At 42.6% G+C, this 27,262-nt stretch overlaps 1 protein-coding gene and 1 non-coding gene across 4 annotated transcripts in view; both read left to right on the forward strand.

Moving 5' to 3' along the window:
• Positions 1–27,262, forward strand: part of XKR4 (XK related 4) — a 422,655-nt gene that overhangs the window by 132,124 nt on the left and 263,269 nt on the right. The window lies entirely within an intron of this gene.
• TRNAR-UCU (transfer RNA arginine (anticodon UCU)) lies at positions 8,271–8,343 on the forward strand. The gene has a single exon. It is a non-coding gene; the product is annotated as a tRNA-Arg (tRNA).

Below are 27,262 nucleotides of genomic sequence, written 5' to 3' on the forward strand. Positions count from 1 at the left end.
GAATTGTTAGAGAAAAAGGATTCTCAGAGTGACAATTAAACTATCACTCATCATATAAGAGACCAGGTGAGAGTAAAAATAGATATATCTCATGGGCAGTTAAATCTGAGTTAGAGGCTGCTGGAATATAATGTGGCATTGTTGCTTTAAACAGAGAGGGCCATGGCCTGCCCTGAGACACCTGGATATCTCCAGTTGGCATCACTGGGAGCTGTGCATACCTATTGGGGGAGGGATAGCTCAGTGGTTTAAGCATTGGCCTACTAAACCCAGGGTTGTGGCAAATACAGTACTTGGTCCTGCTAGTGAAGGCAGGGGTCTGGACTCAATGACACTTTGGGGTCCCTTCCAGTTCTAGGAGATAGGTATATCTCCATTATTTTATTTTAAGTGGAAAATGCAGGGAAAATAGTGCTTTTTATTATAGCTGTCACTGCTTACACTCTCCTGTTAAGTGTTGCAAAACATTTTAACCCATGTTCACATGTGTCTCAGCCCTGGTCTACACTACGAGTTTAGGTCAAATTTAGCAGTGTTAAATTGATTTAACCCTGCATCTGTCCACATGACGAAGCCATTTTTGTCTACTTTAAGGGCTCTTAAAATCAATTTCTGTACTCCTCCCCGACAAGGGGATTAGCCCTAAAATCGACCTTGTTGGGTTGAATTTGGGGTAGTGTAAACACAATTCGACATTACTGGCCTCCGGGAGCTATCCCAGAGTGCTCCATTGTGACTGCTCTGGACAGAAGTCTCAGCTCAGATACACTGGTCAGGTAGACAGGAAAAGTCCCGTGGACTTTTGAATTTCATTTCCTGTTTGGCCAGTGTGGCGAGCTCAGAGGTGACCAGGCAGATCTCATCAGCACAGGTGACCATGGAGTCCCAGAATTGCAATAGAGCTCCAGCATGGATCAAACCAGAGGTACTGGATCTGATTGCTGTATGGGGAGAGGAATCTGTGCTATCAGAACTCCGTTCCAAAAGACAAAATGTCAAAACATTTGAAAAAATCTCCAAGGGCATGAAGGACAGAGGCTATAACAGGGACCCACAGCAGTGCCACGTGAAACTTAAGGAGCTCAAGCAAGCCTACCAAAGAACTAGAGAAGCAAACAGCCACTCCGGGTCAGAGTCCCAGACATGCCGCTTCTATGATGAGCTGCATGCCATTCTAGCGGGTGCCCCTTCAGCTACCCCACCCCTGTACTTCCCTCCTCCCCCACCCCTCCTGGGTTACCTTGGCAGTTATCCCCCCATTTGTGTGACGAATTAATAACGAATGCATGAATTTGAAACAGCAATGACTTCATTGCCTCTGCAAGTGGAGATCAAAGGGGGGGGAGGAGGGCAGTTGGCTTACAGGGAAGTAGAGTGAACCAAGGGGGTGGGTTTTCATCAAGGAGAAACAAACAGAACTTTCACACTGTAGTCTGGCCAGTCATGAAACTGGTTTTCAAAGCTTCTCTGATGCACAGTGCACCCTGCTGTGCTCTTCTAACCGCCCTAGTGTCTGGCTGCATGTAATCAGCGGCCAAGCGATTTGCCTCAACCTCCCACCCCTCCATAAACATCTCCCCCTTATCACTCTCACAGATATTGTGGAGCACACAGCACACAGTAATAATGATGGGAATATTGGTTTCACTGAGGTCTAACTGAGTCAGTAAACTGTGCCAGCGAGCATGTCCAAAGGCACATTCTACCACCATTATGCACTTGCTCAACCTATAGTTGAACTGCTCCTTACTACTGTCCAGGTCATGAGCCGTGGGAACAAGGGGTATGCTGGGGTAGGAGCGACCACACAGGGCTGCCGACTGGGAGAGCAGCCTGAGGCAGAAGCCTCCAGCTGGCATGATATTCCATGCAGGACTGAATTGCCATTAGACAAAACTTAAAGAAGAGAATGACCTGGAGTCATTCCCATTTTTGTCCAGGCGCCCCCAACTGATGTTACCGAGGCTGGCCAGGAGCACCAATATCTGCCCAGGTGCCTCTGACCAACCTAACCGAGGTCGGCCAGGAGTACCCACGGGATGACGATGATGGTTAGCAGTCGTATCACACCATCTGCTGTCCTCGAGGCAAGTCAAGGCAAGGGGATGCTGCAGTACCACGTCTGTCAGCAGCGCTCAGGAGACATGGTGACAGTGAGCTGAGTGGGCTCCATGCTTGCCGTTGTATGTCCTCTGCACGGGTAACCCAGGAAAAAAGGTGATAAATGATTTTTTGCTATTGCTTTCATGAAGGGAGGGGGGCCTGACGACATGTACCCAGAACCACCCACGACAATGTTTTTGCCCCATCAGGCATTGGGAGCTCAACCCAGAATCCCAGTGGGCAGCAGAGACTGCAGGAACTGTGGGATAACTACCAGAGTGCAACGCTCCGAAAGTCTACGCTAGCCTCGGTATTGTGAACGCACACTGCCGACGTACTGCGCTTAGTGGGGACACACACAATCAATTGTATCAAACTGATTTCTAAAAAATCGACTTCTATTGAATCAACCTAATTTCATAGTGTAGACATACCCTTAGTCACTTTGAATAAGAAGAGAAGGAAATATATATAATCTCTATGCTTGAATGGGGCTGCAGCAAAACCAGACAATGAGGCACAAAACGGAATGTTTGAGGAATACAGTTTATTTAACTTTATACAGTAATTATGGGCACTTCAGTGTAATGTATTGTTAAGTTTCTAGGGTGTTTGACTCTGCAGGGACAACCACCATTTTGTTTGTTAGTTATTGCAACCTGTGTAGAAGAGAGATACGCACAGTGCTCTCTTATGGAGGCTTTACTTTTGGTGTGTGGGTATATCTCCTTCCCCATGCTCCTGAATGGCTATTCCAGTTCTGGGGAAAAGCTGTCTCCAACTGTCATTTGAATATTATTTGCATTTCCATAGTGCATAGGACTCCTAGGCATGGACCAAGACCCCATTGTGCTAAGGAGTGTACAAACACAAATTTATTGTTCCTGCCCCAAGACCATATAGTCAAAAGCTTCGGTGATAGAATTGCCATTGTATCCTAATGGTTTTTGATTATACCATTCCACGTGTCCAGAGACACTTGTTTCCCTCTGTCCTATGCCCAGTCTAAATACAAAGTTGCACTAATTTAACTAAAATGATTTAAGATAAACCAGTGCAAATTCTATGTGTAGACGAGGCCTCAGAAGGTTGTTTACAAGGGCACAGATTCCTTCCCTGGAGTTCTAAGATGCAGTTGAAACAGTAAGCACAGAAACCATTTGTCACAGGTACAGGGAGAGCTGCACTTTGGACCCCTTTTAGTCCCTCTTGCGAGTACCCCTTTAGGGACAAATTTTGTTACCTTTATCCCACTCAGGATGCCGTGGTTCGACCCAACCACTCAGAGATTGGAAGTCTGGACTGCAGCCCCCTGTCTGCCAACCCTGTTAAATCACAGGCCCAATTGTGTTTGACACATGTGAGCCAATGACAGCAGCTGGTTAAAGTGACTCAAAAACAACTTCTTCAGAACAAGGCATTATTTCACCCAAAAGTGTATAGTATGCAGAACAAAGGCATTTTATTTATTTATACATACATACACTATGTGCCTCGTTCCTCTTATCTAAGAAGTTCCATTCAGCCCAGTTATGTCCCTCTCCGGGTTTAGGGAGAGAGCCTACTTGCGGTTTCTGTCTCTCTCCCTGTCAGACCCTCATCGGGACTGCTTCTGACAACCTACTCAGTCCCTGCTTCTTCCCTTTTCTAGGTCTGAGATCCCTTAACTGTTTAGTGTCCTTTTTGATCTTAGCTAGCTAGTCTGGGTGGAGCCAGGCAGAGGCATTATCTACATATCTATAGCTCTCACACTTGCTGGTTTGTCAGAGTAATGTTTTACATACGCTTTACACTCACTCTGGCGGGGCCGCCCGAGGGGGCGGGGGCGCAAGTGGGGCAATTTGCCCCAGGCCCTGGGACCCACAGGGGCCCGGCGAGCCCTGGCCCGGTGGTGATCCGGGTTTTTGGCGGCATTTTGTCGCCGGGGGGGCCTTCAGTGCTGCCGAAGATGCAGAGCAACTGAAGGGCCCCCCGCTGCTGAAACGCTGCCGAAGACCCGGACAGCCGCTGGGTGAGTACAAGCACCACAGCTCCCCCGCTTTGCCCCAGGCTCCCTGAATCCTCTGGGCGGCCCTGCACTCTGCACTAGTGTAAAACTAACACTTCTATATGCAAGGATTCAGGAAATAAGCCCTATTAAAAATGTTAACATGTAAGGAAAATCATATTTTTGGCCTACAGATATTTACTGTGGGTGAAATCCTGCCCCCACTGAAGACAATGGCAAAACTCTCAGTGACTTCCATGAGGCCAGGATTTCACCATAAATCTTAATTGCCACAGTAGCACAAAATTGTGTTAAATATTATCTCACTTATTGATGGCTAATTGAGGAAATGCAAAGACATTTCTTTTTCCTTTGTTCTTAAATGTTGCTCCACTGTAAATAGAAACAAAACCCCCAAAGAAATTACCTCATGTGCATGACTATGGATTTACATTTACAGTTGTATTCTGTATGTGCCATTCAACTGACTGCTCAGTAGAAAGGAAAGCAAGCAAGCTTTGTAACAAATTTCGTAAGGAGAAATCAAATCCAAGTGACAAATTAATCACACATGATTGAGCATCTTGTCAGTTAGAATTGTATCGGATCAAAAGCACTACTAGAAGTGAGATGAAGTAATCCCAATGTCTGTATCACTTCTATATTGTTCCCCACTAGAAGGATGGAGATGTGTATTATTAGGTGCAATACGTTTCCAAGTTGGAACAAATCATTACATCTCTTGGAGGGCATGGGAGAATAGATTGTTGTAAGTATAATATGGAGGACAAATTGACCATAATGCATTATAATTACATGCATTCATTATAATACAGTATTAAGTCAATATATATTTATGTAGCGTCAGTTCTGTATGCAGCAAGTTAAAAGTATCTGTATGGGATGGTTTTTTGTAAAAAGACTACAAAACACAGGCTATGCATTTCAGTTCTTTTTTTTCATTTTCTATGCTGCCCTTAGAATATCAGCTGCAGGCTAAAGTAGTCTATTATTCATGCATGAGGAAACCTAAGTCACTTCAGTGATTTAGCAAAACCCAGTCTTTTCTTGAACAGACACAAGGTGATATCTGGTGTAAATGTTGTAGCCACTGCAGAGTGTCTAACTTTTAATAAGATTTGTGTGTATCACCAAATCCACCATTCCAACCTTTACCAAATGCAGGGAGGAAATCTTCCTCCTGGATCCATGCTATTGATTTTTTGATATTCTTCATTGGTTCCACACATTGTGCTGCTAGTGATGTGACTGGGAGTTCCCTGCATGGAACAGTGCTAATAAGAGTTCCAGGCATCAAACAAGTGCAGAATAAGCAGGAGATATGTGCTGCCAAGAAATATGCCCTCTTCCTCAACTGAGTTTCACAATTAACTATTATCATGTCCTGATTTCTGCCAGACAGTGAGCCATCAGTTATGCCTTTATTGCTATGTGAAATAATTAAATCTTCCTTGGCATTAGTTTCTGCTGATTGTAAAAGAAATTTTCATCCCAGGACCCTCTGTCACTTATGTGGAGTAAAAATATCTGTATGTTCTTTCCTACATCTTCCAATTCTCTTTTAAATATGGCAAACTTTCCCCCTAAGAGGTGAAACCGGGTACTTATGTGTTTCCCACAGAAAAAGTCAACTTTAGGCCAAAATATTGGATCTCTTCAGGTTTGTAGATGCCTGGATAAAGGATAAGCCTTTATCTCCCCCACTTTCCCCAGCTGATATTTTAGTGTAAAATTAATATGGGGTGATTTTAAAAGTTTAGCTTCATTGTGTCAGACTGTTGGGGTCTATTTCTGCTCTAAAATCCAGATATGTTCCATTGACTTCAATAGTTACTCTGGATTGACGCCAGTGGGAGTGAGAGCAAGGAAATTTCCCACTTTAAAGGGAAATAGTATTAGACAAATGGGGAACCCATGTATATTACAGGCGTCAAAAGTCTGTAATATACATGGGTTCCCCATTTGTCTAATACTGTAGTCGAGCATGTTGGCAAAAGTCCACCATCTCTGTGCTCGAGGCATTATTAAATGATATTTGTTTTTCTAGGAGACATTTAAAATCATTCAGTTAAACTCTTATTGAAATGAAAATGAAAAAAATGTGTTTGAAATCCTAACTAGCTTCTTGGGTGAGCACCCAAAGTCAAATTTATTATCTGAGCACCCAAATGATTATTGATTCACTGCATTAAATATTAATATTATAAAAATTGTAGAGAATTTGGTGCTAAGCAGAATAGCAATTTGGTTATATAGTGGAAGAAGCCCCCATGTTTTGGGGGATTTTTAAGTTGTATTTTGGGACTTTGCAGTTCCAGTATAACATGCAGTGTCTGTGGAAGGCCACTCAGTTGGCAGAATACAACTTTTTGGTAAAATCCTAACGTAGGAATGTTTTTGTCTGGATAAAGTATAAGCCATTGGATTGCAAACCTATATTTTTTTTTCATTAATAGTCTTGTTCTTTTACAGCATGCACAGTAAATTTTACACCTGAGATTATTGCTCTTTACATTTTGATTTGCAAATAATGTATATATAATATATAATGTAAATGATTATACAAATTAACAGTAATGACCAATTTAAGAGTGAAATTGATGTTCAGGAGATGGAAGAGTCAAGATATTTTTTTACAAGTTATTAAACTGCCCAGCATACCGCCACACTGAGCTACAAAGTGTGTTCTATTACTTAAATCTTTATACAACAAATTATTCAAAAAGATTCATATTCAACCCCTTTTCAAAATTTTGATTAACTCCAATACTTTATAAATCCATTTGTATGTTGGTACTGGAGGAATGCTTCAATTACTTTAAATCAGTTTTCTTTTATAAGTATTTCAGTCTGGCATGTAGACAAGTAGCAGATTATCACTGTGGAACAGGATATACTGAGGTGATATAAAATAAGGAAAATCCCATTCTAGAAAATGATGACGCTTCTGGGAATCCAAGACTGAGTTCTATATTTGTGTGGCTTTTTTTGTTCGTTTATTTTTAATACAGCATATCAAGTTACAAATTCAAATTTCTAATAAATACATGGTGAGCTGCTTTGATTCCTGTGGAGCACTTGCAACAAATCCTTCAGTCAGTGTTAGTGAAATTAATGCAGCATAACTAAGGAATCTAGATTTCATTTATGAATGAATCTAGCAGTCAACTGACAAAACCTCTAGCTAGTCGACCATGCTGGCTGGAACTCCTGCAGTCGGATCTCCTGGTGATGTAATACTTTCTGGTCTTGACTCTCTCTGCTTAGGAGAGAGATTCTTTTAGCTATTTCAGTAAATATCTGCATGTTGTTTTTTCTCTGTCTTTAGTCAGGTCCCCTTTCTGCTAATCTTAAAGGAACAGAATAATAAATAAAACTTGAAACACAGTTTGGATCTTTCCAAAAGTATTAAAAACCCAAAGAACCACTTGTTTTTTTAAAATACCCATGTAAAATGTTCATGCATTTGTGTGCAGGCAGATGCTGTTGTTACATGTGCCATGTATGGAACTGTATGTACTGTGCACATGTGTGAAATCTCACATCTATGCAATCTCCTTTCTTGCTTTGAAAACATGTCCTAAAATATTCCATTGTGTTTGAAATTCCCCAAAGCATATTCCTGTTGAAAATCATAGTTTTTCATAGGTCACTTCTAATTTGGACACTTCACTGAATACAGCTGCCACAATTAGTCAAATTTGTGATTTGCTCCACTGTATGGTACCAGTTTAAGGCTGTATTAACACAGTTGGTGTGAATGCAGACTTCTTTACATGATGAACTGTAGTACCAGCAGCAGTTCTCTAGAGCACTGATCCACACAGAAAAATGAAACCTCAAATCACATTAATGGCTTCAATAATGGGGTGGAGAGTATACTTATACAAGTTGCAGATGACACTAAGCCTGGAGAAGTTGCAAGCATACCACCTGTAAGGGCAAGGAGGGATATAGCTCAGTGGTTTGTGCATTGGCTTGCTAAATCCAGCATTGGGAGTTCAGTCCTTGAGGGGACCACTTAGGCATCTGGGGAAAAAGCAGTAGTTGGTTCTGCTAGTGAAGGCAGGGGACTGAACTCAATGACCTATCAGGATCCATTCCAGCTCTATGAGATAGGTCTCTCTCTCTCTACATATATATATATGTATTTAGTTGCACTTCAGTGGCCTAATGGATAAGGCATTGGCTTTCTGTGCCAGAGATTGTGGGTTTAAGTCCCACCTGAAGTAAAAAACTACTTTCTCCCTGTATATTAGCCTCACCTAGAGCACAGGGGGATAGCTCAGTGGCTTGAGCATTTGCCTGCTAAAACCAGGATGGTGAGTTCAATCCTTGAGGGGGCCATTTAGGGATTTGGTTGGGGAATGGTCCTGCTTTGAGCAGGGGGTTGGACTAGATGACCTTCTGAGGTCCCTTCCAACCCTGATATTCTATGACTAGAATTCAAAGAAATCTTGATAAATTGGCCTAAAATCAACAAGGTGAAATTCAATAAAGACTAGTGGAAACTGCTACACTTAGGAAAGAAAAATCCAATGCACAAATAACATAATTCTGAGGTGTATTAACAGAAGTATTGTATTTAAGACACAGGAGGTAACTGTCCCACACTACTCAGCACTGGTGAAGCCCCAACTGGAGTATCATGCCCAGTTTTGCACACTGCACTTAAAGAAAGATGTGGACAATTTGGAGAGAGTCCAGAGAACAAAATGATAAAAGGTTTAGAAAACATGATTTAAACAGGCAGGTTAATAAAACTGTGTATGTTTAGTCTAAAGAAGAGAAGATTGAGGGTGACCTGATAACAGTCTTCAAATATGTTAAGAGCTGTTATAAAGAGGATGGTTCCGCATCCACTGAGGGTAGGACAAGAAGTAATGGGCTTGATCTGCAGCAAGCATGGGTTACACAAGCACTGACAGTTAAATATGAGTCTCCTGTAAATTGTAACCAACCTTGTTTGTCTGACCATTTGGCTGACCAAGAAGTAGGACTGAGTGGACTTGTAGCTCTAAAGTGTTACATTGTTTTATTTTTGAATGCAGTTTTTTTTGTACATAATTCTACATTTGTGAGTTCAACTTTCATTAGAAAGACATTACACTACAGTACTTGTATGAAGTGAATTGAAAAATACTATTTTTTATTTTTTACAGTGCAAATATTTGTAATAAAAATAAATATAAAGTGAGCACTGTACACTTCGTATTCTGTGTTGTAACTGAAATTAATATATTTGAAAATGTAGTAAACATCCAAAAATATTTAAAATAAATGGTATTCTATTGTTATTTAACAGCACAATTAATTGTGCGATAAATCGTGATTACTTTTTTTTTAATCGCTTGACAGTCCTACTTTATAATCATGCCAGTTTCAATTATTTTGGTAATTTATTTCAAAATACCTGTCAGCAAGTAAGTCTGTGACAATACAGACACACAAAAATTCCTCCAGGAGTAGAGAGTTAAAGAAACCCCTATGACAGCCCAGTTCCTGCTTCTCTGCCCCCTCCGCCCCGAAGCCCAGCCATGGGCTCAGACACTCACACTCCCTTCCACCTCAGAGCTCAGCCTTGCCCCCCCCAGACACTTACACCCCCTTCTTCCCAGAGCCCACCTGCGGGCCTCCCTGCCAGCCTAGACACTCACACTTCGTCCTCCCCCCCCGCCCCCGAGAACCCAGCTGCACTCTCCCCCAGATGAGGTGTGCTGACTCCTTTGTGAACTGTCATTCCCTGTTTTAAAGCCTTTAAAAGTTGAGAGGCAATGTCTTGAAGCCAGATGGCTGAATGAAAATGGCATGTCTTTTAACATACGAGAATTGCATATAGCAAAATTTTGTGATATCCGTGCCAAAGCAAAAGTGACTTATATCTCAGGCATCATTGCTATATGGAGGAGTCACTTTACAACCTTTTTTCAGATTGTATATGAACTGCTGCATCCAGAAAGCCCAGCTACTAATTCATCATTGGCTAGAAGATGGATCTTTGGTCTGACCCCATATGACCATTCTTATGTTCTTATCAGTTCACTCAGTTGTCCGTAATAAATTATTAAAATTATTTTTCCTTCATTAGATTTCCTTTTTTAAAGTAAATTGTATAGATCAGCTCAGTCTCCTGATTATGCTCCATTGTCTTTGCCTTTCATGCTGTTCACTGAGCAACATCCTCTGTCTGTATCTAGTATATTTTAATGTGTCAAAACCAGTGATGTGATTTGAATCCTAGTCCTGCCTGCTTGTTGGGGCAAATGTTCATTTGTTACGAGCATGCAGTGTTGTTTTAGCTGTGTTTAGTTCCAGAATATTAGAGAGACAAGGTGAGTAAGGTAATATTTTATTGGACCAACTTCGATTGGTGAGAGAGACACACTTTCAAGCTTACAGAACAGTTCTTTAAGTCTGGGAAATGTACTCCGGGAAGGTCTACATTACAGAATGACTTTGGTATGACTACGTCGCTCAGAAGAGTGAAAAATCCACCTCCTGGAGTGATGCAGTTATACCAACCTAACCCCCCTGTCTAGACAGTGCTATGTTGGTGGGAGATCTTATCCCGCTGACGTAGTTACTGCCTCTTGGGGAGGTAGATTAACTATGCCAGTGGGAGAGCTCTCTCCTATCAGCGTAGAGAGTCTTCATTAAAGTGCTACAGTGGTGCAACTGTGCCAATGCAGCGTTTTAAGTGTAGCCCTCCCCTCAGTGTCACAGCTAAATGCAAGGTGGAACAGATTGTTTAGCATAAGTCTTTAACATGTATTTCAAGGAACCATTCAAGGTGAAGTGGCCCATTAGCACATCTCCAATCATAGACAGGGAAAGGAGGGGGAAAAGTGTGGTGGTGGGGGGTTAAGTGAGTTACAAATTGTAGTAGTAAGCCCATAAATCCAGTGTCTCTATTCAGTCCATGATTTTTAGTATTTAGCAAAGTTATGAATTTAAGCTCCCAGGCTCATCTTTTGAAGGTGTTCTGCAGGTTTCCTTTGTGGATGAGGACTGAGAGGTCAGATATATAGGGTGATCACTATACAATACAGCTAACCTAGGGTAAAGATTAATATATCCTTGGAACCTGGAATTGTTCTTTCAAAACAACCTGTAATGTAAACTGTTTGGATTAAACGTTCCTCTGTCAGGGGCCAAATTCTGTGCAATTTATTTATGCAAGGATGTCAATGGAACTACTAGCATAAATTATGTGAGCAAAAACTGGCCCCAACTGAAGACATGTCTGAATTTTCATTCAGCATCAGTTTTATACTTTCTATTTAAGGGACTAAGAAAATCATCCAGTTAATATTTCAGACCAATCTTGAAATATCTGTATTTTTGAAATATCTGATTTGGGTTTCACAGTGCGCATTAGCACACAGACTTGCTGAAAGTGTGCCATGGCCTATTGAGTGAAGCTTAGTCATGTGCTCTTTCACTCTCTCTCAGTCTTCGGACCTCTCTTTGAGGCATATTGATTGTAGTATTTTGTTGGCAAAGTTGAAGTTTATTGTTGGGTTTTCAAATACTGCCTTGATGTGGTTCACATCATATGTGATTCATCAGCTAGTGACAGTCTTAATAGGTCATCTGAGAACAGACCAGGATTCTCCTTGCTGGGGTGACCCTTGGGGATAAGTGTTAGGACATTGTATTCTCCTTTACTCCCTTGATCACTTACAAGAAATCACTAGATTTGAAGTCTTTTTAAATCAAGAAACACTTAGGATTACTGTTAATACACACCTTTTATTTTCTTTATTAGATTACTGTAACCTTTTACTTGGAGTTCCCAATTCTTTTTGCAATTCCATCATCACATAGCAGTATGAAATAGCCATAAAAAAATAGTAGCTGTTGGAACATATCACTCTTCTTTTACAGTCTTCTTATTTGTTCCTTTTTAAATTTACATATTGATTCTCAGGTTTTACCTCTATAGTTTAAGGCACTTAATGGTTCTTGTCCCAAGTATTTGACATCTTTTGTTGTTATCTGTTCCTGGTCATTGATTAATGTAAGACTTGGCACTGAAGTCCGTCTGAGATACAACCCTAAGGCTTTTAGCATCTTTTCCCATTGGTTGTGGAATTCACTTCTGGTTCCTGTTTAGTTTAAAAAGCACATTGTCTTTATTTAAAATTACAGCAAAGAAATGAAGTTTTGTTGCTGCTTTTGACTCTTTATAAAAGAGCTGATGCTGTTATTAAAAGGCCTGCTTTCCTTTTGCAAAGGATGTTGTATAAATACATCTTTCTTTTTGTTCTGCATAGCTTCATTTAATCTTTTGCCCTTTGTCTTATACAAATAAATTGATAATCAGAGAAGATTTTGTAATACAACTCAAATTGCCTACTGTCCTCCACAAAGTAAATGAATAAATCTGTGTGTAGACTTGTAACAGTCCTGATTTGGTGCTTTTATTTCAGGGATGCCATGTCACTAGTTCCAAATGACCAGGCATATTACTAGAAGGGGGCACTACTACTCTGAGTTTTTCATGATGTTCTGAGCAGTTCCTTTGTGTTTCAATATAGAATGACAATTATGTGCTAGAATGACAAAGAAACATGACTCCAGCTGTGCTATTCAGCTTTCATAAGCCCAATTAAAATTCTAAATAAATGGCTTAATGATCCTTTAGCTTGTAATATGTAAACTCAAGTTGTAATTAGTTTTTCATAGCTGCTAATATAGGACCAGTATCAGTTCGTGTTTAATGCAGTGCCCCTATTATATGGCCTGAGGAACTGATTATCACATAGTAGTGGTCAGTAAGATAAGGGATGTGTATGAAAAGACTGTCCATTGGCAGATGCTGCTTGGCAAAGTTGTTGCTCACCGCTGTTTTTCTACCCAGTGCAACTTGTTGGGTTCTAATTAATGTTCTACAAGTAGCCAAAACTCATCAAAGGTCAGAAGGAATGCATTCAAAGTAGCTATTTTCAACAACTTCTGTAAATGAACCCTAAATGGGGTATCAAATTTCATTCTGCATATCAGCAACAGCTGGTCTGTTTACAGAATTCATATTTAACTGTCAGTGCTTGTGTAACCCATGCTTGCTTTGAACAGTAGTAACCAGGGTTGTTGGGTTTTTTTTTTGCCAGAAAGGTGGAGTAGCTGTCCATCGACGCCAGTTTGTCTGGGACTAGCAGAAAAAAAGTTCACAAATTCTTGGCACTTGATCAGTAGGGCATTTCCAAGGGTAGGGGGCAATTCCACTCCCAAGTGTTGGGGGGAGGAAAGTCAAACTCTTCAGGTCAGGTCAGGTCAGCCAGCCCTGAAGGGAGACAGCCGTACGATAGGGAAGGTGAAGCTATCTGCCCTCACTGGCCTGCTTTTTACTAATCGTAGCAAGAAGATAGCCACAAGGAGAAGGATACCAGCCTGTTCAAAGAACTGGGTACTTGCTGCTTGTACAGGTCAGGATGGTGTGGTGACGTAAATGTCAAATCAATGGTTCATGTTTTAAATGCATAGGATTTATGACCTGTGTGCAGTTTTGGCACTGAAGAAATGTGTATGTTTGATACTATGGTTTTTGTTTGCCTAGTATTTGCTGTTTGGTTGTAATGATAAGATTGCACCTAGATTTCTGAGGAGTCTCAGTGAACCTTCAGATTATTGTTTTATAAACCAAAAGATTTTTTTTTTCAGTCTGAACAGCTTTATTACGCTGTGGTGTCTTTATTCCAAACTGGAGCAACTGTGGGTATGGGCATCCACGATTGTCCAATTTTGCATATTGATCTCCTGTGGTGTTACTCACAGATGGGAGTTCTGCTCTCAAAACAGACTGAACTTTTCCTGCAGGAAAGTGAAATTACAGTGGGTATTTGTTTAATCAGCATTTAGGAGGTTACATAAGCACAACTTGTCTTCCTATAACCATAGGGGCCCAAACCTCAGTGGTGGATGGGAGTTGAGGGCACTCAGCAACATTGAGGAGACAATTGGCAACTTGCGCGATCAGCTCTTTTAATAAATGACCGCACCCTGTAACACATCACTGTGCAAAACCTGTATATTTGTCTTATGGTCTATACATAGGGTCCTACCCAGGGCTGGCTCCAGGCCCCAGCGTGCCAAGCATGTGTTTGGGGCGGCATGCCACAGGGGGCACTCTGCTAGTTGCCAGGAGGGCAGCAGGCGGCTCCAGTGGACCTCCAGCAGGCGTGCCTGCGGAGGGTCTGCTGGTCCCGCGGCTCCAGTGGAGCATCCGCAGGCACACCTGCAGGAGGTCCACCAGAGCCGCAGGACCAGCAGACCCTCCTCGGGGATGCCTGTGGGAGGTCCACCAGAGCCGCGGGACCGGCGAACGGCAGAGCGTCCCCCGCAGCGTGCCGCTGTGCTTGGGGCGGCGAAATGGCTAGAGCCGGCCCTGGTCCTACCAAATTCACAAGCATGAAAAAAGCGTCCCAGACCATGAAATCTGATCTCTCCCCATGAAATCTGGTCTTTTGTTTGCTTTCACCTTATACTATATCAATTTCGTAGGAGAGACCAGAGTTAATCAAACTGAGGGTCCAAATTGGGGGTCCAAACTAAAAGTTTGGAGTTGCAGGGGGGACACAAAGTTATTTTAGGGGGGATTGTGCTATTGCCACCCTTCCTGCTGAGCTGCCTTCAGTTGGGAAGGTGGAGGGTGGCACCTGCTGACCGAGGGCCCAGCTCTGCAGGCAGCAGTAAAGGTGGCAATACCATACCATGCCATTCTTACTTCTGCGCAGCTGCTGGCGGCAGTTCTTCCTTCAGAGCTGGTCTTCCAGCAAGCAGCCACCGCTCTCAAGCTGCCCAGCTCTGAAGGCAGTGCCCCATCTGCAGCAGTGCAGAAGTAAGGGTAGCAGTATTGCAAGCCCTCCTACAAAACCTTGTGATCCCCTCACAACTCCTTTTTGGGTAAGGATCCCTAGAATTATAACACCTTGAAATTTCAGATTTAAATAGCTGAAATGATGAATTTGCTATTTTTTAAAATCTTAAGACCATGAAATTGACCAAAATGGACCATGAATTTGGTAGGGCCCTATCTATACATAACAGATTTGATCCTTAGTAAAATTCTGCAATCCTCAAGTAAGCAAACGCCTCACTGATGGCAGAAGTTGGCTCTAGTTTGTATATCAAGTGACCCATTTCAAAAGAAAAACCTGACTAGAAAATATTATCTATGTGCAAGAACTATTAGTTACTATTACTATGAGAATACTGTTTGCATTTCTTGACTTGTTTGTTTTTAACCATAACATTATGTTCCCTGTGTGTTTCCTCAAGAAAAAAAATTGTTGAGAAGAGAAGAAAAAAAGAAAATGGAAACACTAATGTCTCTTATTTCAGTGTGTTTCCACAAATGAAGTTATGGAACTTCATGCTGCTGTACTAGTAAAAGCCCCATCTACAGAACTATACAATGTGTGAATTTCTGCCACTTCGAAGTCCTGTAGTATAATGGCTAGACTGTGTACTATGTTTTGTTTATGCAAAATAACGTAGAGACCAACTGGCTGCTATCTCAGTGTTAATACATGATGAGGGGAGCATAATAACTTTTGCTAGAGTAGAAAAAATATAGTTTTTCTCTTTCATAGCTAAAAGAGAAATACGTTTAGTTCAAACTTTCCTGAAGTGTGGGTTGTTGGGGTTTTTTTTGTTTGTTTGTTTGTTTTTGGTTGAGCCAGAGCATGTATATGTTTTTCAGCCAAAAAGGAAAATATTTGAGTAATGTATGAGAATGTGAAAATTGGGCTGTGAAATTTGAGTCTGAAGGTAACATTAATCTTATCTCTTTTACTTACAATACTGTTTATATTTTGTACATCCCAGTGTGTAATGTAATTCTCTCTCTCCGGGAGAAGTTTTGATAGTGGGTAGAACATAGGATTATGTTTCAGGAGACCTGTCTGTTGTTCTGGTCTTTGCTGCTGACTCATGGTATCTTGGGCAGGTCATTTAGGACATTTTCAGACTTGGATACTGAAGGTTTGTCATAAAATACCACATTTAGGCACTTAGGTAAAAAAGCTGGATTTTCCACAATGTTGAGCATCAACCATTCCCATAGACTTCAGTTTCCTCATCTGTAAAATAATTACCCTTCATAGGACCCAATTCTGCCACCCTTACAAACATGGAATAGTAGCTTACTCCTTGAGAGGTCCCACTGAAATCACAGAGACTACTTACAGAGTAAAGTGCTCAATGTGAATAAGGCTGGCAGTACATGGTGTCACAGACTCCCACGCCAGTGCTCTCTCGGCTCCATACGGTCCCTGGAAAGAACCCCCTTAAGCATGGTATCTGTTCTTGGGAGTCACACCTCTCTCGGGGGGATATGCCCTGGGCTCCTCTGCCTCCTGGAACCATACCACTGAGCCTTTAGCACGCCTGCCTATCTCTGAGAGCCCCCTCAGAGGGTCCACTCACTCTGGAGCCCCATAAGAACCTCCACACCCAGAGAGAGCAGTGCAACCATGATCTCTAGACTAGAGTGACTCTCAGCCAGTGTAAAACAGAAGGGTTTATTGTATGTCTGGAACACAGTACAGAAAGTTCTCCGGGCCTTGAGCATAGAAAATCTCAGCACAGTTCATCTGGGTCTGTCCAGCGACCAGGTGGGCTCAGACTCCTCTTTGTTCCCAGTCCAGAAGTGACCCCCATTCCAGCCAGCCACCCTATATCACCTCCCCAAAAACCCTCCCAGTCCTTAGTCTTCTTTCCCGGGGCAAACAGCTCACCCTCTCTCTCATCTGCTCTTTGTTCTCTCCGCTGGCCAAAACTGGCTGCGCAGGCTGGGTTGAGCCTCTGACTCCATGTTGGGAAGGGCCCTCGGGACATCAGTGGCTAGATTACAAAGAGTCCCATCCATGGTCTAGAGTTCAGGCTGCTAGGTAGAGTCACACACTGGCTCCTCTGTAACAATAAATAACCTCTCCCACCACTTGGTTAGACTCGCACAACATAGGGGAAACTGAGGCACACAGTTATATAAAGCATCAAGAAAATTCTGTACTTCAGCACACATGGCTCCTAATGAAGTGCTTTGAGATTCCAACTTATACTTTATATAAAAATATAAATATATGTTGTACATGCATATAAATTATATAAAGAAAGAAGGCAGCTTGTTTCAGCTGCAGAGTTGGAGGGGAAATGTGGAAAGTGTTAAATGTTCCCTATATACATACACTATAAATCCATAACTAGGCTGATTTTGGCTTTGTGTCTGTAGACGAATGCATGGTGGCTGTAATTTTTTAAAATAAAATCCATCAGCAACAATAGTCCTCCTGTTTGTAGCATCAAAGAGACTCTAAAGTATGTGTAGCATTAAAATAACTTGCAGCTGTAAATCACTATACACACGCGACAGAATTTTTATCCTTAAATGTCTCCATCTCTGTAGACTACCAAGACCATAAAAGAGATAAAATCACGAGAGGGAGCCATTACTCTAAAGACTGGGCTTTAATGCCTTGCTTCCTATAGCTTTCTTTTTAAAATGACCCCATCACACTAATAGAGGAAAATTCTGCTGATGTGGTTCTGTCAATTGTGTATAGATTCTGTGCATAAATAAAACAATGAAAATCAACCCAAATGCTGCCCTGCCAGCAATATATAGCTCTGTGAATGGATTTGGCTGTGGGAAGCATTTCCAGGTCCATTCTGCTCACACACTATCAATCGTCAACCATTATCTAATCCCATATATAGTTAGATTTAAGCATCTAAACCCTATACGTGTATGTACACACACACACACACACACACACAATCTTCATTCACACAAGCATGTCAGTGCAACTGCTTGCATGAATGAGGGCTACCTGATTGAGCCAAGATTTCTGGTTCAAAATGTCTTGTTTTGAATGCCAAAAGGGTTCCTTCCATAGGTGTATTCTAACTAGAATGTACACAGTATATCATCCTAACATTAGAACTAATATTATCTAGAGTACATTCATAGTTATGATGTGAGATCAGGATCACAGGAGATTGTCCAAAAGTTATTCCATGTTTGATTTGTCTCTGACAGTATTTTGTAAGAATGTGTCAGATCACAAATGAGCCAAAGATCCTGTGATTCCTGTGCTATGCTGTGCATACAGTCAGGTTTACTGTAGCCAATGAATTTAGATTCCCCCCAAAAAGTAGAGGTTGCAATATGTTGTAATGTGAAGATCAGTAAGTCACGCTACATGTCTGTTCCCTCAGTTCTCTTATTGTGGGCCTAAGTTTTTAGAATCGAATAGGAATAATGTTTGGAGTTTTGTTGGTCCCAGCATATCTGGGACTGCACACTGGAAACTGGTCCAGTAAAAGATATTACCTCACCCATCTTGTCTCCAGCAATAATGTGTCTTTCCCAAGATGCCAGTATTTAAACAGCTGCCATATTCCACTCCAGTGCTGGCTGCATTTTCAATGCTCTTTCTGTAAATCTCTTACCAGTTTCATGGGGGCTTATTTAATTAATGTTTACAAACTGCTCTTGAGAACCTCAGGTAAAAAGCAATACAAAACTGGAAAGTGGTGATGTTATTAGTACTAATTATTATAAATAAATATAATTGAATGATTATGAGGATAGTCTACAATTAGAGCACGTGTGTAATTCATATAGGGCAAGATTCTGACACCCTTACTCATGCTAAATAGTATCTTATTCCCATGAGCACTGCTGAATGAGACCTGTCATGTAATAAGGAGCCACTTAAACTGAGTATGGGCAGCAGGATATGACCCATAAGCTTTAGAGTACTGTGCTTCTCAGGACAAGTGAAATAGCCTTGAGAAGGAGCAGTCTTGCACCCCTAACCCAGGCAAAATCCTCACTGATGACAATGGAAGTTTTGCCTGAGTGAGGAGCACAGCATATATTATGAGTTATAAAAAATACATTTGAGAAGCCTTTCCTGATGCTTGCCCTTTGCAAACCCTGTCTTTAAGCCGTCTGCCTTCTCTTTATGCATGACACTAAAAGCTTTCTGTATTCTTCCATAAATATGCTGTGTTTCAGCATCAGATTACCCAACTGATATGGTGCATAATTACATTGTAAAAACAATCTCAATTACAAATTGACCAGATGAGATTAGAAATCGCCAGTGTAAAAAACCAGCTGGACACCCCAATTAAGAAGAGTGAAGATGATGAATGTTAGTTTAATTTGCCTGTTGGCTGCAAGTATGATCACTTAAATAGTTTGGATTTCATATACTTCAGAAAGCATCTCCCTCTCCCTAAAATACTAAAATAATGAAAGACACATTATTGCTAGAGACAAGATGGGTGAGGTAATATCTTTTACTGGACCAGTTTCCAGTGTGCAGTCCCAGATATGCTGGGACCAACAAAACTCCAAACATTATTCCTATTCGATTCTAAAAACTTAGGCCCACAATAAGAGAACTGAGGGAACAGACATGTAGCGTGACTTACTGATCTTCACATATTGCAACTTCTACTTTTTGGGGGGAATCTAAATTCATTGGCTACAGTAAACCTGACTGTATGCACAGCATAGCACAGGAATCACAGGATCTTTGGCTCATTTGTGATCTGACACATTCTTACAAAATAACTTGAGCACCTCAGATGATCTCAACACCCCCTCTGATTTAAACGAGAAGGGGACTGACTGAAAAACATTCTCAGAGGGGGATCATGGGCTCTGGAGTTTACTTCCCAACTGAATTCACTAGGACCCTCCTTTAGTGTCTCACAAAAGGTTTGCTTGTTCTATCAGGCTTTTTGTGAGAGTCAGTGGGTGGGAGGGTTGGGTTGAGATAATGATTAAGAGGAGAGCTGGTTGTGAACAAGAATTTCTGTTAAATGGGAAATTCCAACATTTTAGGGAAAAGAATTGTTCCAATTCAGAACAAAAGTTAATATTTCAGTTTCTCTGAAATGAAAATTCCAGTCATATTTGATTCAGGATCCTTCAAACCATTTTTCAACATATAATTTCAGTTCATTTCGTATAGACTTAATTTTATTAAATATGATTCATTATATATAATATTAAAGATTGAATAAAATATAAAAAATAATCTAAATGAATCAAATCCACACTAGTAAAATGAAATGCTTTGACTTTTTTCCAGCAAATTAATTGTCAAAATTGACAAGTTCCCATTTATTTAGATAAAACAGAGTTTTTCAGCAGAAAACTGTTCCATAAAAAAATGCCCACTAGCTTTAATAGAGACCTTGTTTGCGGCTGAAAAATTGTTTTGCATGATATCATTTTAAAACGAAAGTCTTCTTTTACTGATGTATTTCATATTTGGCCAATGTGTGTGTTTAATATGTCTATTGTTTTAGACTTTAGGTCTGAAATAAATACATTTACTCATCAAGGTAGACACATTCAAAGAATTGCATGCTGGAGAAGTGTGTTAACTAGCCCTTTCACTTTTACTACACTATGTATAAGTGATTTCCTCTGTGGGAGCAATGTCTCTGAACATTTATCTCCTTGCATGTCCTAGGGTTGCCAACTTTCTACATGCCCCAAACCAAACACCCCCTGCCCCACCTCTCCTCCGAGGTGCCACCCCTGCCCCACCTCTTCTCTCAGGCCCTACCCCCTGCTCACTCCATTCCCTCACCCTTTGTCATTCGCTCTCATCACCCTCGCTCACTCGCTCATTTTCACCAGGCTGGGGCAGGGGGTTGGGGTGTGGGAAGGGGTGAGGATTCTGGCTGGGTGTGCGGGTTCCAGGTGGGGGCCGTAAATGAGGAGTCTGGGGTGCAGGAGGAGGCTCTGGGCTGAGGCAATGAGTTGGGGTGCGGGGCTGTGTGAGGGCTCCCACTGGTGGTGCAGACTCTTGGGTGGGGCTGGGCATGAGGGGTTTGGAGTGTAGGATGGTGCACTGGGCTGGGACCAAGGAGTTCAGAGGGCAGAAGAGAGATCAGGGGTGGGGCAGAGGATTGGGACATGAGGCGGAGCGGGGCAGGCTGTGAGCAGCGCTTACCTTAGACAGCCCCCGGAAGCAGCGGCATGTCCCCTCTCCGGCTTCTACACGGAGGTGCAGCCAGGCAGCTCTGCACACCACCCCATCACAGGTGCCATCCCCCACAGCTCCCATTAGCCATGTTTCCCAGCCAATGGGAGCTGCAAAGCCGCTGCTTGGAGCAGGGGCAGCATGCGGAGCTGCCTGGCTGCCCCTACATGCAGTTCTGGTAACCCGAGTACCTCCTCTGGATCAGGTTTCCCCCTGGTCCAGGGCATCCCCTGGTTCGGCAGCAGGGTCCAGGGGGGGCAGCCAGTGGCCTGTGTCTGTCTTCCTCCCTGGTGCTGCCCTGATTGGGCTAAGGGCCCCACCTTTTGTACTTCCGGTTCCACCATTCCCCTTCTGGGGAGTGGAGTAAGCTTGACCTGGCTCCGCCCACTCAGGCTGAGAGAGTGGCCCCTTACCCTTTGGTTCAAAGGGAGACCACACCAGCTTCCTACAGGATGCACAACAGGAAGGACAAATCATATAGGAGACTTCTAGGTTCTTCAGAATTTAGGCTGCTAAACCTTTAAGAATCCCATCCACTCTAGTTCAGGGACTATCCTGAACCCTGCTGTGCACAACCACTGACTCTTTTTTCCACTGCTCATGGGGGTAGAGGTGACAGAACAATCCTGAACAATACTCTGCTTTTTCTAAGGGCTGGTCTACACTAGGGGAGGGGATTGATCTAAGATATGCAACTTCAGCTGCGTGAATAACGTAGCTGAAGTCGAAGTATCTTAGATCGAATTACCTACCGTCCTCACAGCGCAGGATCAACGTCTGCAGCTCTTCCTGTCAGCTCCACTACCGCCGCTTGCTCCAGTGGAGTTCTGGAGTCGACAGGAGTTGTTCGGGGATCGATATGTCGCTTCTAGATGAGACGCGATATATCGATCCCCGAGAAATCGATTGCTACCTGCCGATACAGCGGGTAGTGAAGACGTAGCCTAAGACAAGAGCCATAATCTCATTTACCCTAAGGCCTTTTCAACAATCTGGCAAGGTAACGTGGCCTTACATTCAGTGTAAAGGTAACTTACTCTTACCTTAAGATCCCTTTTTACTGCCAAAGAGGCCTTAAGTCTGGTCTACACCTAAAACTTAGGTCAATCTTGCCACATTGCTCAGGGCTGTCAAAAATTTCACTCCTGGTCTGTTGTATTTAGGTCGACCTAAATCCACACTGTAGACATAGCTACTGCCTCTCAAGAGTGTGGATTTAGTACAGCAACAGAAAACCCCCTTTTGTCACTGTAGTGTCACGTAGCTGCTGTGCTGAGGCTGTGCCACTGTAGTGCTTGTTGTGTAGACGCTTCCCTTCACTATAGTGTTACACATCAAGTTAATTAATCAATTGCCACTTAATGTGAGAGAGTTAACATTTTTAAAACGGCTACTCTGGAGAGTCCCCTAATGTTTGTTCCAGGCTGTAGGTGTTTATTGCTTGCCGTAAGGTTGAACTCTAGTAAAGACAAACCCTAGACAAGAATTTAGCCCCAAGTATTTTACTGGGCTCCATTTGTGGTGCAGTGGTGCTCTGTCTCTCAGAATTCTTGTGATCTTTTCTGTCCATTCACCCAGAGTGTGGAAGTTCTTGCATACCAGGCTCTACTCCAGTGGGGCCTCTGATCAGTGCTCTGTTCTCTGATCCATCTCATATGTACATACTAGGAATAGTGATCACAAGCAAGAAGTGTAAAAATGGACACTTCTTCCACCTCAGATAATTCTGCAGGCAGTGTTGGAGGTGAGTTATGACGCAGATGAGTAGGGCAGAGGGAGAGGAAGGAAGGAAGGAAAGAAAAAGAGGGAAGCAAGAGGGGAGAGTGAGGGAGAAAGGAACAAATTGGTGGAATCTGGGAGGGAGGAGCGGGGAAAGGATGGGGATATAGGTGTGTTGGGGCATAAGAAGGAAAAAAGGGGAGGACAGAGGTTGGCGGGGATGAGATTGGGAAAAAGAATAGAGAACAAGTAGGAGAGCAAAAGGAAAGGAGGAGAATGGGAGAATCAGTAGGTCAGCAGAGAGAATAAAGGAGGATGAAAGCATAGACTGACTCTAGGTACAAGAGTAAGCCAACAAAAAGTGTGTAGGGGTGGGAGAGAGTGCACTGAAGAGAGGAGGTGATAAACAGGAACTACAGTCTCCTATTAGGTAGGAGAGTGAGAGTTCCATCCCACCAGAAACAGAACCCTCTGTCAGGCACAAGCAGACTTGGTGACTACTCTAGACGAATAGCTGATTCAATTTCTAATTAATTTTCATCAGCCATACTCGCTTCCGCTTCGTGTTCAGCTCCCACAAATATTTGAGCAATCAAATTCTACTGGCATAGCTTTTCTCAACAAGTGAGTTTCAAAGTCTCATGCCTGAGTGTCTGCAGTTCTCTGAGCTTGCGTTTGTGCATGTGAATATTTGCACCTCACATGCCTGATCACTCCTCCAGCCAGGGAGCCAAAACAATTCCATGTGACTTACGTGCTCAATGCAACAACACAGCACAGCATGAACTTCCAATACAACGAATTATTCATGATCAATCCAGGTAGTGTTGAAAAAAGAAAAACAATCCCCCAATACCTTTGAATAATAAATTGAAGGAAATTGCAATCTGCTCACAAAATATCTTGTGAGCAGAAAAAAGGAGCTAAATCATTCACTGCAAATTATTCATATAGCTGTAATCACAGACAAGAGGAAACTCTGCTTTAGAAACAGTCAGTTCAAGAAGAGCATTAAACTTAGGGCAAGGGATGACTTGTTTCACCCAGGAAGCTGAAAACCAAGGAAAGTTGGAAGGTAGCAATGGTTCCTGGAAGCATTTCATCAAATTAACAGAATGTTTCAGAGGACACAGGGGACAGCACTGGCCCTCAGACCTTTCCTAGGGGTGAGGTTCCGAAGCTCTTGGTATCTCTTCCTATCTTTCACTCATCTCCCCTCCCCACATATAGTTCAAAATCTGCAAGAAAATAAAACTTGCAGGTGTTTCTCCCTCCTCAGAAATTTCCTTTTTTGTATTCCTTCCCCCTCCAACTTCTGTTACTCAGTATTTACTGCTCACTGCTCATTTTCATTATACTCTATTCATTGACAGAGCTGAGTGAATAGTAGGAAAAGCTACTCATGAATATTTTGGTAAATTAGAAATTGAGACCCAGATCCAGAGGAGTAAATTTCTTAATTAAACTGTACATGTGACAACCCCACCTTGTGCCTTTGAGCCTACTTATTACACTAGAGGTGTGCATAAGTGTCATCCATTCAAATTTTTATAGTTTTTAATGGCTTCTGGCTTTAAAGTCTGAGTCTATGGATAGGGCCCTACCAAATTCATGGCAATGAAAAATGTGTCATGGACTGCAAAATCTGATCTCCGCAGTGAAATCTGGCAATTTCAGATTTCACAGAATTGAGTGGCTCGAAAGCGGCAGCTGTTGGCCAGGAGCCCAGCTCTGAGGGAAGTGGCATAACCAACAGCAGCGCAAAAGTGAAGTGGCATGGTATGATGAAATCATCAATTTTTGGGGGGGGCATAGCTGGCCTTACAGGTAGGCGAGTGGGTGACCGCCTGGGGTGCCATGATCATCCCCTGCCACCTCTCACACAGCCAGCCCAAGGCCCCTTTAACTCCCAAGCGCTGAGCTCCAGCTGCTAGTCCTGGAGGGGTTAGGGAGGGACAAGACTTCTGACTCTGCTGCACGGCTTGCTCCCGAGGCAAGGTCAGATCCATCTTTGGGAACCTCCCCTGGCTCAGGAAGCTCCATGGCTGTTGGCTGGGAGTCCAGCTCTGAAGGCAGTGCTGCTGCCAGCACTGGTGCAGAAGTGAGGGTGGCATGGCATGGTATGGTATCGTATTGCCACCCTCACTTCTGCACTGCCTTCAGAGCTGGGTGCCCAGCCAGAAGTTTCCCTCCAGCTGCCTAGCTCTGAAGGCCCTAGCACAAAAGTAAGGGTGGCAATACTGCAAGCCCCCCTACAATAACCTTGTGATCCACACGCCCCAAACCCATTTTAGACTGAGACTCCTACAGTTACAATGCTGTGAAATTTCATATTTAAATATGTGAAACTGTGAAATTTACAATTTTTAAAATCCCATTACCGTGAAATTGACCAAAATGGACCATGAATTTGGCAGAGCCCTATCTATGAGCCTTAGTTGCACATTACATTTAACTGCTCATCTAAAATAGCATATGATCTCTCTCTATGTACTTATATACTCCTTGCTCTCCCTCCCTCTCCCACAATATATTGATCCTCATGATACCCTGTGAAATACTATTATCCCAATTTACTGAGGAGGAACTGAGGCCCAGAGTATGCATCTACACTGCAATCAGAGATGCAACTGTAACACTTGTAGACATACCCAAGCTAGGTTTGATTTTGCTATCTTGCTAAAAAAGCAGTGACACTTTTTTAGCATGGCATGGGCTAGTTGCCCAAGTATTAGCCCCAATGGGACCCTAGACATGTATTCAAGTGACGAGTCCATGCAATGACACCTTCACTGCTATTTTTAGCGAGTTATCTTGGTCAGAGCTAGCTTGGGGATGCCTATGTGTGCTGCAGTCACCACCCAGTTGGAACCAAGATGTTCAGGGAGGCTTTCTCCCTGAGGTAGAATGTCACACAACACTCCTCTGGAGAAGATTGGCTGTGGGCTATGACTAAATTGCAATCTTGCCCTGCAGCAGTACATGTGAAAGTGAGACTGTTTGATTCAACACCTTAATTGATACATACAGTACTATCGAAACTGATGACCTATTGGTGGTTGTATTGTGCCCAAACATGCAACAAATTGTGCAAAAATTCCAGCTTTGTAGTACCACCACCATGGTAAATGCATGTTTACTTTTCATTAACATACCTGTATGCATCTGTATAGCCTGATCAATATGCATAAATCATAAGTGGGTACAACTGAGAAATTACATATGTATATTAAATTATTTGAATCACAGTAGTACCTATGGGCCCCATTGTCCCATGCTGTCTTTCCAAATAGAAACTTAGAGTCTCCAGTAGTTTATAGTACTCATTCAGGGAAGAGTCCTACTTGCCATAGTCCTGATCATGACTTTACAGCTTATGCATGTTAAAATTAGCCCTAAGAATCTATTTGTCAGAAATACAAAATAACACTCAGACATCTCCCAATAAATAGAATTGAAGTAAAGGTAGCACTTGTCCTGACGTATTGAATACCATCAACTTGCTGGAGATGGGTAACTGGCGATCAGCAACATGCATCTGTAAAATAAGTTAAGTGCCACTGAGATATATACAGTATTGAGGGTATGGCTACACTTCAAATTTCAAAGCGCTGCCGTGGCAGCGCTTTGAAGTGTGAGTGTAGTTAGAGCGCCAGCACTGGGAGAGAGCTCTCCCAGCGCTGCACGTAAACCACATCCCTTACGGGTGTAGCTTGCAGCGCTGGGAGCGTGGCACGCTCCCAGCGCTGCAGCACTGATTACACTGAGACTTTACAGCGCTGTATCTTGCAGCGCTCAGGGGGGTGTTTTTTCACACCCCTGAGCGCGAAAGTTGCAGCGCTGTAAAGTGCCAGTGTAGCCATGATGTAATTTGCATAATTGTTCCCAATTGTGCCTCACTGTGTAGAATCCAAGAAAAGGTAACAAATAAAGGTTTATCTCAGTAAATTATCTAAAATAAGGAGTTTCAGTATAACGTAATATACACTATCAAATGGCAAGTTCTTGGGATCAGCATTATGCTGTTGATATTAAAACAGTTCTGCCTTTAAGGAAGAAAGAGAGAGGTGGAAAGAAGTGGCTAGGGTTAAATCCAAGGGTAACACACACAAATTTAGCTTGCCTTAGCTGTCCACACGTACCCAGGCTATTTTGACCTTTAAGCTGCACATTTGGCAGACAGAACAACAAAGAACTTACTCTGAATACACTTCATCTATTATTCTTGAAGTCTCCACCTACTCTTCTGCCCAGCCTACCTTTTTGGTCTTGCGAAGACCAGCTAGCAGAAGTGTAACTAGTAGTGTAGCCACAGTAAACACAGGCAGTGGCAGCAGGAGCATGGCTTAGCCATGGTGAGTATGCACCCATGGGGTTTAGGCCATGTACCGCTGCCACTGCCTATGCTTCTGCGGCT

This window comes from Gopherus flavomarginatus, chromosome 2 (assembly GCF_025201925.1).
Source record: "Gopherus flavomarginatus isolate rGopFla2 chromosome 2, rGopFla2.mat.asm, whole genome shotgun sequence".
NCBI classification, from domain to species: Eukaryota; Metazoa; Chordata; order Testudines; family Testudinidae; genus Gopherus; species Gopherus flavomarginatus.